The sequence below is a fragment of the Rattus norvegicus genome, chromosome 10 (genome assembly GCF_021556685.1).
Source record: "Rattus norvegicus strain SHRSP/BbbUtx chromosome 10, alternate assembly SHRSP_T2T, whole genome shotgun sequence".
NCBI classification, from domain to species: Eukaryota; Metazoa; Chordata; class Mammalia; order Rodentia; family Muridae; genus Rattus; species Rattus norvegicus.
In genome coordinates, this window is record NC_141543.1 from 110190957 (window position 1) to 110203721 (window position 12765).

A 12765-nucleotide genomic window follows, 5' to 3' on the forward strand; every position below is an offset into this window, starting at 1 on the left:
TATTTCATTAACTTAAAGGTGAACAAAATGTATATTCCAAACTTTATTAAACATTTATATCTGAAATATGTTTACACAGAGGACAAACAGATAGAGTATTTCAAGTAACTCATGGGACAGTCATTATCTGTTAAAAATATCCTTCCTTCCACACACACAATTTCCCTTTTTACATCTAAAAGCTGGATGCAAACTTGTGAAGTAAGCTGACTTCATTGTTAACTGTTGAAGCTGGGAGACACACGTTCACAGCTCAGTTAAACAACACAAACAAAAAGCTGTTCCCTCACATAAAGATGCCATGTCTCTCCCAGCAGGACCGGCGCGCTCTACGTTCATGCCACGTCATTTCTTCTTCTTTCCTTTCCCTTTCTTACTCCCCTCTCCCTGCTGAAGACTTGGGTCAGCACCTCCTGACTTCTGAGTCCTTGTTTTTAGCTTGGGTATCATTTCTGCTACGCTGTACAGCATTCTCCGACTTACGTGATGGGAACTGTACAAGACAGAGGCTGCCATCTTCCTGTTTGAGCTGTACCCGGACTCTGCCTCTATACTGAACATCACGATTCCATTCTCTGGAGTTTTGTTTTTCTTCAGAAACTCATTCAGTCCAACTGCTGAACATACATCTTGAATCTCAGTAGCCATAGGGTTTTCTACAGCCTTACTTATGGGGATCCGCCTCCCCTCGGCTATGGTCTTCTTATTTAAATAAGCGGGGTAGATACAAATAAGCCTGTCCTGGTTGACTCGGGATCACACGGCAGCGCATGCCATCTCCACCAGAGTCCCTACGGGTGTGCCTTTTAACAGGTTCTATTTTAGCCCTTCCCACTCTCTCCTTGGCCACTGTAAGGTGGAGGAGCTCTTCTCCATGACCAGCCTAGGTTGCAGGTGCAGCTGCCAAGCAGGTTAGAGTGCTCAAGCAGTCCTTGAACACGTCCTGTAATGTCCAAGAGAGAGAGGAAGGACCCAGGCTGTGGCAGGCTGAGGTTGCTTTGACCTCCCTCGATAATGACATCAGCAGCACCGAGAGCCCAAAGCGCTCTGGCCCCAGTCACCAGCCCACTATGCAGAACTCCCACGAACCCAGACAAGGCAGTAGACATCTTGTAGAAGGTTGCCTGAGGCTCACAACTTTCTGCCTTTCTCTCCTTGGAGCAGGCGGGCAGCCCTGAGAGTGATGTCCTGGTATCCTGCTCCTGCACCGTGACCCAGCCACAGCTCCCGACCAGTATCAATTACTCTGCCCGAGCAGAGCGTGCCCCGACAAGCCTAGACTCCAACTGTAATTAATACTCCGGGGAGAACACAGGCTGGTTTTGCAGCCCTCCACACATCTGCACAGCCTTGAACTCCTGTTCTCCCCAAATCCTGCCTCTCATGTTGTAGCTTTGCTCCTTCCATAGATGGCAAAAACCTCCCAGCTGGGGACCTGCAGGAAGTGTGTGTGTGTGTGTGTGTGTGTGTGTGTGTGTGTGTGTGTGACACAAGGGACCCACTCCATGTTCTGTGGTGCGGAACTGTGGAGCTGGAAGCTGACTTTCCAGTCAGAAGTACCCAAAGTGTATTGCTGATATGGTTAGATGTACGCTGGGCTCTGGGGTCAGGCACAATCAGAATTGGGGTTAACCCTTTGCCACCCACATATTTGGAGATCATTCACTAGAAAATTTTATCTGTCTTGTCTGTCTTTCTCTTACACACACACACACACACACACACACACACATACCCCTGGCACACCACATCTGATCTGACTCCAATCAGCACAAGTCTGGGCAGTGGAGATATCTCTCAGAGGGGCAGCGGGCCAGAATGGACAGGAAGGCTGAGCCCTCTGAATCCTTCTGATCCACCTGCTCCTTCTACACGGCAGGGCGCAGAGACTTCAGCCGAGAGGTCCACAATCACCACTGCTCAGGGCCATGCTTGGCATGGAAGAAAGTATAGGCTGAAGGGAGCTGGGCTGACTCCAAGCCCCTTTTTGGCTGGCAATGTTGTGTCCAGAGAGAGTCAAGCAGGAGGCTTCAGTCTTACACACTCAGATGAGGCCAGTGTGGGGGCTGTGTTTGGAGGATTGGATGCACTTAGCCTCCAGTACATTCTACTCAGTGATGTTTGTTGGGGAGGGGTGGCTGGGGGCTGCTGACTATGGTATTTGCTCATTCCCTCCCCTCTCCTCTCCTCCTCTCCTCTCCTTTCCCTTCTCCCTTTCCCTCTTCTTCCCTCCTCTTTTCTCTCCTCCCTTTTCCCCTCCCCTCTCCTCTCCTCTCTTATTCTCCGCAGACAAGATTCTCCCATCGAAGACAGTATAGCATGCCCTTTGTGAGGTTCTGCACCCCAAGGCTGCGGTGTTCCATTGCCGTTCTCATAGCAAAGAAAACAGAGGTACTGGCTTCCACTCTGGGACCTCAAGCCCCAAGCCCCAAGTTCTCTGACAGCAACATGGTCTGTCCTTTCAGACAACCTCCCTCCTCCCACCCTAGAGGACACAGAGACTAGGACAGGCAGTGGCACCTGGGTCTGTGCACATGCATATATATGCACCCTCCAGTGGGACATGTAGTCACGTCACAGGTAGATCCAAGTGTGAGAAGGAAATCTTCCATTTACAGGCAGAGTGGAGGGTCAAAGATGGCTGTTGCCTCCTTCACGAAATGATAACCAACCAAAGAACCATCTTCAGCTATGAAGAGTGAGGACAGGAGGCCAAGAAGGGGAGACTCGGGATCCCCACTGTCCTGGGAAAGTTTTAAACCATGGTAGAGGGGTCCTGGGTAGAGTACAGTACTTGCACTGGGTTATGGAAGCAGAGCTGAGAGTTAGGCAGTACGGTGCCCGAAGCTGCAGAACAAGACCTGGCAAGGACGGTACTGACCAGAGGAGAAGCCTTAGAGACTGCCTCCATCCAGCACTCAACCATGACTCCCCACGGCTGAGGTAAGTACCACCTGAGAGTGCCTGGCGTTCATGTGGGGCTAGGGCAGTCGGCTGAGTGGTCAGGCATTGTATAGTTCCCAAGGCCATCATAGCAGGGATGACTAGAGCCAGAATCATCTTGGAGACACTGACAATCTGAGAATAAGGACTGCCAGGGGTCAAAGGTCAAGGGTCAAGGGTCAAGTCATCTTTTTGTAACTTAACTGCACCCAGAACAAGGCTTAGGGCTCTGTACAGGAATATGCTGCAGTGACTCAGATGGTAGCACCCACGTCCCATTAAGGTAAAACTGATAAAATCCAGCGTCTAATTAAAAATTACCAGGTCTGGGGTTGGACAGATAGTCCAGCCCTTAAGAGCACTGGCTGCTGTCCCAGACATCCTAGGTTTGAATTGTAGCACCTGCATAACAACCTTGGGTCTGTAACCCCAGTTCTAGGGGATCTGATGCCCTCGTCTGGCCGTCATGTGTACCAGGTACATATATGGTACACAGACACATGTGCAGGCAAAACACCTGTATACATAAAATAAAATTTATTTAAAAAAGCTCTGAGGTATGAAAGGAGGCAGAGAGTAGTCCCTGAGATGAGGAGAGGTTGGAACTGAGACAGAAATCCTGGTTAGGTGATGAAGATATTAAAACAGGCATTATGTATTGTATTCCATAAGATAATCAGGTAGAGAAGTTATTTAAAAAAACAAAAACAGAGTAACTTTGCCCTAAAAGCTATAATACTTGAGAGGAAACAAAAGTCCTGGATAGACTAATGATCATCACTGTGGGGGAAGGAAGAACAATGTCTCAAAGTGAGATAGGATGGAGAACGAACTAAGAGCTTGTTCTCCTGCAGCAGGAGGAGACCATGGCAGACTGGTCCACATGCGAGGCGAGCTGACTGTGAGCCGCTCAGCCCTAACCGATACATCCACAGCACAACCCTTATACCTCAGGCTCAGGGAACACCGCTGAAGAGAGGGAGAACGACTGTTAGAGCCAGAGGACCAGGATGCTGGCTCCTAGAATGCGGCAGGAAACCTGCCAGTGTGAAATTGCAACAATGTGGCTACCTAGACAAGACTTGAACAACAATACCCGGGACTGATCAGCCCGCCAACATGGATGGAGGTCTCAAAACACCCCTACTCCTAGAAGAAGAGCTTCACTCAATTAGTGACTGCAGAGAGAGGACGGGGAGAAAGAATTATTCTTCCCCAGGGACAAGCTTCCTCATTGTTTATCCAATACGGTGTGGTCAGCCTTAAACACAGATACATAGAAGCAACATTAACTCTGGGTCTCTGAAAGGGATAAAAGATAGAAGGAATACTTGAGAGGAAATTGTGAATGTTTTTAAATTTCACAAAAAAAAAAAAATGCAAACCTACAGGACTGGTGGGATAGCCTAGAGGACAAAACCTCAGGTCACTCACTGGGACCAAGGTGGAAGGAGAGAGGAGGTGCCAGAGTCCTCCTTAGACCTCTGCACAAGTGTTGTGGTGTTCATGCCCCCTCTCCACACCCAAGAACAACAAATAGAATTAAAGAAATTCAAACCCACAAGTTCAAGAAGCTTCACAAACCAAAGCCAAGGAAACGGGGAGAAAAAGACACTTAAGTAAGTCACGATAAAAAAAAAATCACTCTAAACTAGTCACAAAGAATGTCTTCAAAGCAGTCAGAGAGGGGCAGCGAGATGGCTCAGTGGGTAAAGGTGCTTGGGGCTAAGCCTGATTACCTGAGTTCAATCCCCAGAACCTACATGGCAGGAGGAGGGAGCCAGTTCCCACAGCTGCCCTCTGGTCTCCACATCCAAGCTATGGCGTGCGTGTCACCCCACCCCGAACAAACAAATAAAAGCAAACTATTTTAGGGTTGGAGAGATGGCTCAGTGGTTTTAGAGCACTTGCTGTTCTTACAGAGGGAAGGGCAGAGTTCAGTTTATTTATTTACTGAGCAGTTCACAAACACCTGCAGCTCTAGCCCCAGGGGATCTGACACCCTCTTCTGGCATCCAAAGGCACTTGAATACACGTGGTACACACTGCATATACATATACCTAAAACCAGTGACTTTTAAAGGTAGCCAGAGGAGAAAGATAGACCGAGGTACCCGGGAAACCCCGCAAACAGAAGGCACCGAGGCAGTGTGTGGGCAGCAACCTCAAATCTCTACTTAGCTATGAAACATGAAACGAAGACTTTCTCAGACACTCAACAGACTTTCTCAGAGAGTCCGAGAAGAGGAACAGCAGCCGAGGTCCACACCAAGTCCACACAGAATGTGACTACGTGATGGTCTTAGTCAGGGTTCCTAGTGCTGTGAAGAGACACCATGACCACAGCAACTCTTCTAAAGGACAATATTCAGTTGGGGCTCAGACGTTTGATCCATTATGGCTGTGGTGAGAAGCATGGCGGCACTCAGGCAGCTGTAGAGAGGCAGACACGGAGGGGTGACTGAGAGCTCTGTGTCTGCAGGAAGAGAGAGACGCTGGGCCTGGCTTAAGCATCTGAAGCCTCAAAGCCGGCCCCCAGGGAACACTCCCTCCAATAAGGCCACACCTTCTAACAGTGCCACTTCTCATGAATCTGTAGGGACCATTTTCATTCCAACCACCACAGCGACTCTTCTGTTCACTAAAATCCTGACCACTTGAGCAAAGGCTAGCAAAGGTGGTGTGTTACGTACAGCTCACTGCACGTATACTCTAAGTGCACGGTTACAAATGCGTGGAGGTCCGGTGGGAGATGTGAAAACACCCTGGTGTAAGGCACTTAGGCTGCAATGTGATGCGGGTTTAAACACCAGAAAGCACACAGACACACAGGATAGACGAGGAAGGGGAAATGCTTGCCGGAGAAACGCTTGCTGAAAGGGCAGAGCAAGGAGCTATGGTGTAGGAAGCCAAAGATGAGGTTAAACAAACAAACAAACAAACAAACAAAACAAACAAACAAACAAAACCCCGGATCACTGAAGTAACACAAAAGAACACAGCAAAGACAAGGAAATGAAGAACAGGTGTGAAGAAAAAGAAAAGACAATAGAATGATGGTTTCAAATAAAGCCACCCTGGTGCCTAAAAGTCATCGATGGAACTGAGTGAATAAGCCAAGAAGAAGCCACGCAGGGTTATGGCTGTAGGCACAGGGAAGAGCATGCAGCATCCCACATTTAGTCTCCAATCCACAGATCTGGGGCTGGGGGGATGGAGAAAGTCAGAGAATAAGAGTTCCGACTGTCCTTGCAGGAGACTCAGGTTCAAGTCTCAGCACCTATAGGATAGCTGTAAGTCCAGTCCTGGGGGATCAGATACACTTTTCTGGCCTTCATGGGCACCAGACACACATAATGTCACATAGATATTTGTGTAGAATATATATATATATATATATATATATGTGTGTGTGTGTGTGTGTGTGATCTTAAAATTAATTGGCTTAAACAGATGGCTCAGAGGGTAAAGAGCATTTTGCTGTCAAGCTGGATAACCTGAGTTTAATCCCTGGGACCCACATACTTCAGGGAGAGAAGTGACTCAGAAGTAGTCAGCCCTCTGATCTCCATTCACACACGTCCTAGCATGTACATGCATGCCATCCACTGAACAAACAAGCAAACAATATAATGATAATAATAATAATAATAATAATAATAATAAACAACAATAAACTTCCAGCCAGGCTGTGCGAGGTAGGAAGTAGGAGTGGACATCCAACACTCCACCTAACAGGAGGTTTTAAGACTTGAAACAACACGAGCATGTGAGCTCTCCTGTTCAGCCCTATGCTGGCTGCATCCAGCGTTAAGGACCCCCCGATGAGAAAGTTCCATTGCTTTTGCTCACAGACAACACCCGCTCCTGCATAGAAAGTCACACGGAACCTGTGAGAGGTGACAGGAGCCAGCCGAGAGTGAGTTCGGCAAAGCTGCGGGACACAAGATCAATACGTGAAGAACAGAAGAATTTGATCTCTGTGTAGCCGCAGCCGCCACTGCCAGAGCTCGAACGGAAAAAGCCACTGAGGTAGCAAAGAGAAGCAAGACACGTGGGGATGGGTCTGCTGGAACGGAACGCACAGGGGCGCCGAAGGTGCTGAAGAGAGATGGAGGAGCAGCGTTCCAAGTGTGGAGACCGACCTTGTGACAGACCAGGGAACTCACTAGTGTTGGATGTCAGTGATCCAGGGTGAGCCTGCTTGAAATCCTAGCAGGGTGTTTTTTGTTTGTTTGTTTTTGTTTTTTTAACAGAATTTATATACTAGCTCTAAAATTCACACGGAAATGTAAAGAGTCTACAATAGTCAATTCAACCTTAAAAATCGTTAGGTAGGCTCACACAAGGCCATATGTTTTGTAAATACACAATATCCTTTGCACATAATCTCCCCCATACCCTGCTACCCTACCACATCCCAGTAGTCCACTTTAGTAATTTTCTCAATTCACATTTATTTATTTACTGCTGGATATGGTGAGGCCAGCTTGGTCTACACAGAGAGTTCCAGGACAACCAAGGCTACACAGTGAAACCCTGTCTCATGATGTTTTATTTGTGTGTGTGTGCGTGTGTGTGTGTGCGCACTTGTGAGCATGAGTTCCTATGGACACACATGAGCTCCTGTGGAGGTCAGAGGACGACTTACAGGAGCTGCTTCTCTTCTTCTAGCATGATGGTCCTGGGGACGGACCTCAGGTGGTCAGGCTTGGTGGTAGGCTCTCCCCCTTGCTTCCCTGACAGCTGAACATGTATGATTTAATTTCTACATAAAACCCAGGACCTGTGAGTAGAAGTCATGGCATATTTGCCTTTTAGAGACTGACTTAGTGTGATTAATATTTTGATAACCTTTTCTTTGTTTGCCGAGAAGGCTCTCACTATATAGCTCAGTCTGGGCTTGAGTTTGTTCTCCTCCTGCCTCAGCTTCATAGGTACTGAGATTGCAGGGCTGTGCCACCAGGCCTGGCGCCATTACAACTCTGACAAAGGTCAAAGAGCCAGAGCGTGACTTGAACTTAGGATGCCCCGTAAAGCGCGCTGTCCAGGGTGAGAAGGATGAGCCAGGGGAGCGGGGATCCCTGACTCCGTTCTGATAAAAAGCTGCTGAGTAGAGCCCAAGCAGTCGATCCACAGACAGCCTGTGTGGCCCTGGCGAAGGAAGGCCAGCTTCCACATGGGACTCTTCCTCCTGTGGCAGGACTGACGTGGGAACCAGGGGTATCTTGGGGCAAAATCAGCACGACATCACGAGCTCGGCGTTCCTGAATCTGATGAGACGGTTTTTGATTCTGACATGCAGAAAACATTTGAGGCCCTTGCCACATGCCATCTGCTGAGCTCGAATGCCCCTCATGTGGAAATTAATTACTATAGGAACAGTGTCAAGATGTAATTAGACCATAAAGGCTCCGCCCTCCTGGGGTGGGGGTGGGGAGAATTAGCATTCTAAAAGGGGGAGTTGGGGGGAGCTGGGTGGCTCAGTGGGTGGTACAATAACTCACAAACAAGAGGACCTGAGTTTGCTCCCCTCTGCACCCACACGAAAGCAGGGTGTGGTGTCAGGTGACTCTATTCCCTATGTTGGGGAGGCACAGACGTCTGGAGCAAGAGGGCCAGCCAATCTAGCTGATCACCGATCACCGGGTTTAATGAGGGACTATCTTAAAAAATAAAGCCGAAAAAGACAGTCCAAGACTAATGCTGACCTCGGGCCTCCACGTGTGTGCTTAGGGGTGTGTGGGTCTGCATGTTCACATGCATACATACGTATAGCACACACAAACACATCCCAAACCCCAAATACAGGGCCAAGGTGCTTCCTTTTTTCTCTTGCCTTTTGACATCTCTTTAAAATAGCAGTAATTCCTCATAGGCTGTCAGCACTTCAACAGTGGATGGCAACCTGAACTGTGAACTGCTATGTTGGTCTCTTAAAAAAACTATTTATTTTTATTTTTCGTGTATAATGTCTCCCCGAGGGTATGTACGCACAGCTTGCCTGGTGCCTACGGAGGCCAGTAGAGGGCGCTGGATCTCCTGGAACCGGAGTCTACAACTCACCATGTGCATGTTGGGAACTGAACCTGGGTCTTGGGCAAAAGTAAGTGCTCTTAAATTACTGAGACTTCTCTTCAGCCCCTCACTCCTTTCTGAGACTGGGCCTCATGTAGCCCAGTGTAGCTTCAAACTCAACAAGTAGCAGAGGAAGACCTTGAATTTCTGATTCTCTTGGCTCCATCCCCAAGTCCTAGGATTACAAGTGTGGCCCACCACACGTGTTGTAAGTTCTGGGGATGGAACCCATAGCCACATGCATTGCAGGCAAGCGCTCTGCCTACTGAGCCTCATCCGGGCTTTTTTAAATTCTCTTTTTGCATTGCTCAGCACCAGGTATTCGGTGACGGAATCACCACCGGCTCAGACTCAACATCAGAACCAAGACTCAACAACCGGAAGCTCCTCCCCAGACCTAGGAGCTTGCTAGCAGTAAGCCCCGCCCCCAGGCTCACAGGCGTGTGGTCGGAGGTGGGGCTAGGCTGAAAAGTCCCACCTTTTAATTTTGTTCACAACCAATCTGCATCCTTTAGACAGCATCCCTCCCCCACTTCAAGTAAAACTTTTTTTGTTTACTCCATGAAGAAGAGGAGTTGCTGGTGGAGGGCGAGCCAAGAAAAGCACCGGATGATTTAGCCTCTCACAGTGTCTAGCCTCCTAGTGAGGGTTGAAACTGAGCTGGCTTCCATTATTCCCAGCTCTAGGAGAGAGGAGTTAGACAGTGGGATCTAGGACTGCGCTGCCCACGCGGCATAACTGGGAGGGGGCGGGATGGGGAGTCAGTGAGGGGTGGGGCGAGGAAGGATCGGACCTTGTTTCTTGGGTAGGTCGGAGTTGCCTAACAACATCTGGACTGTTGTCCAGCTCTTTTAGGCTTCTCTGCCCTTGAGCCTCCTTCCTCACAAAATTCAAACCTATCTCCCGGGGGACGAGAGAGGAGTTATCGAAATTTCCCAGCCATCCCTCAATCTTTCCCTCCCTCTAGCCAGTGGGAAACCCCAGCAATTCCTGGCGCTCACCACCAACAGCTCCTGAGATGTTCAACATGCTCATATCTGTCAAAAACCATTCAGGAAGAAAAGAGAAAGTCTTTATACCTTTTATTCAGCCAATTTTCCCCGAGGCGCTCTGGGCTCTCTAAGAAAAGAGAAAGAGAAAGCAGAGAGAATTACAATCAGCCTGGCCCCTATGCATCTGGAAGCCGGGTGCTGCTGGCTCAGGGGGAGGGGGAGGGAGAGGGGGAGGCGGGAGCACCCTCTCCCGGGAGGAGGAAGCCTGCCCAGGTGAGAAGGGTTCTGCAGCATTTCAAGTTTAGCTGGAAGTCAAGGCATCATTTAAGGTGCAAAGGCAAACAAGCAGGGGTGTCGCCCGCCCTTCCTAAACTTCAGTCTCCTGCAACTCTGAGATGTTTCCGTTGTTCCCTTTCTTTCTTGCCCCCTCCCCCGTCCCCTCCCGCCCCCCCCAAGCGATCTTGAGTTCATCTACAAATGCCCAGTGTGTGGATGGTTTAAACAGGATATTCATTACCAACGTGGGCTTCTATTGTTACAAGGCAACTAGTATGCGTGGTATGAGGAGTATGCGGGTCATTGCCCCCGTGTGATCATCTTATGCAAATTAATCCTAATACCTACGAAAGGTTGATCTACAAGCAACTATTGTGCGCTGTTTGAAGTTAGGTACAGCTTCTGGTAGCTTCCATCAGCAGGAGTGATTTGGAACTGAGGATAGATAGTCGTGGACTATACTCATTCACATTGTCATCCACGAACCTGTAGCCAAACACTCACAGAGGAGATTCATGGGCTGAGGGGTTCGCACTTGTTCTGATCCCCAACTCCAACATCTCAGGAGGATACTTGGGAGCTTAGAAACAAACTAAGAGTGTGCGTGTGTGTGTATGCATGCGTGTGCACACACATGCGTGCCTGTGTGTGTACATGCCTGTGTGTATATGTGTGTGCACCTGTGTGTGTGCACCTCTGTGTGTGCATGCATTTGTATATCTGCAAGTGTACACACTATGTGTTCTTTGCTGCTAAACGTAGATTTCCCTTGTGTGTTTTTGTGAAGTCTCAGAATTACCTTTGCACACAGTTTTGGAGCACTTGTGATCACAGTCACAGCAGTTGGCACCTTGGCTGTTTTCCAAAGCACAGGCCTGAGTATCCACAGTGTTACACTGCCCTCTCCACTTCCTGCTTCTAGAATGTTCCCACCTCTTCCAGACGAGATCGGGCGCGTTCAGGGTGGTATGGCCATAGACTCCCACCTCTTCCAAAAGCCTGTGTGTGTGTGTGTGTGTGTTGTTGCTGTTTTAAGTTTTATTTATGTGTATGTCTTTTGCTTGCTTGTTCGTATGTTCACCACATGTGTGCAGAGCCCTGGGAGGCCAGAAGAGGGCGCCAGTTCTTCTAGAACTGGTGCTATGTGCTGTTGTGAGCCACTTGGGTGTGGATTCTGGGAAGAAGGAAGTGCTTGGGGCTGCAGAGGATCCTCTTCTGCTTGTCCAGAGACCCAGGTCGGTTCCCAGCACCCATCCATAACTCCAGTTCTAGGGCATCTGTCATCTTTTGACCTTCTGAGGTATGAGACATGTGGTGGTTTGAATAGGTTTGGCCCCCACAGATTCATATATTTGAATGCCTGGCCATAGACAGTGGCACTATTAGGAGGTGGGGCATTGTTGGAGGGAGTATGTCATTGTGTAGGTGGGCTTTGAGGCCTCCTAAGCTCAGGGCCCCCATAGTGCGGAGGATAGCCTCCTCCTGGCTGCCTTTGGATCAAGGTGTAGAACTCTCAGCATCTCCTGCACGCTGCCATGCTCCCCCACTCCATGACGACAATGAACCGAAGCTCTGAAACTGTAAGCCAGCCCCGATTAAATGTTTGCCTTTATAAGAGTTGCCTTGGTCATGGTGTCTCTCCACAGCAATGAAACCCTAACTAAAATAAGGCATGCAAACATATACATGCAGGCAGACCGCTCACACACATGTAGTAAAATAATAAATACATCTAAAGATAAAATAAAAACAGTAGAAGGCAGAGTGTGTTCTTGTCTACTGGGCTAGCTCTTCAGCCCCGTATGTGTAATTTTTTTTTTAACTTAGCGGAAATAAGATGAAGTGAAGCATTCCTGGACTGAGAGGTAGTTGGACTGAGCATCTTTCTTGAGCTCTAGAAAAATTACCGTCATTATCTCTATCCACACTGCCATAAAGAGAAGGTGACTGTGGGCATTTATTTTGCATAGGCATGCCTCATCTAGCCCTCTTCACAGACAGAGGGCCCTTTCTTCCTCTTCCTACTTTTCATAAGAAAAAAAAATGAGGTCTAAATCGATATTATACCAGCCCAGTTCTCCACTGTGACCCCACCCTCACTATGGCCCCAGCCCAACCACTGCGGGCCTCGCCTCAAGCACAGAGGCCTCACTCCAAGCACGGAGGCCCCGTCCTCAGCCCTGTGGTGCCACCCCAAGCCCTGAAGCCCCACCGCAAACACTGAGGCCCCTCCTTCAAGCACTGAGCCCCATCCCAAGCACCGAGGCCCCGCCCCAGCCCTGTAACTCCACCCCAAGTTCTGCAGACCCACCTCAATCACTGTGGCGCCGCCCCAATCACTGTGGCCCCACCCCCAAGCACTGAGGCCCCACCTCCAAGCACTTTGGCCTCTAGCATTCTTCTCCACGGGAAGCAAGAATGAAAATGGGCTTGGCTGACTCTCTACTGGAGTCTGTAAATCTCCGTGGTAATGCCT

The 12765-nt window shown here is 49.0% G+C and overlaps 1 protein-coding gene and 1 pseudogene across 38 annotated transcripts in view; both read right to left on the reverse strand.

Moving 5' to 3' along the window:
* Rbfox3 (RNA binding fox-1 homolog 3) overlaps positions 1-12765 on the reverse strand; it is a 438563-nt gene that overhangs the window by 115183 nt on the left and 310615 nt on the right. For 22 of the 38 annotated variants that reach the window (NM_001413230.2, NM_001134498.4, XM_087571021.1 and 19 more), the window contains 1 exon segment: positions 10101-10140. The exons of the other annotated variants lie outside the window; for them this stretch is intronic. The gene's annotated coding sequence lies outside the window, so the exon portion shown is untranslated. 38 annotated transcript variants of the gene reach the window in all.
* On the reverse strand, positions 258-876 carry LOC148003206 (signal recognition particle 19 kDa protein pseudogene; annotated as a pseudogene).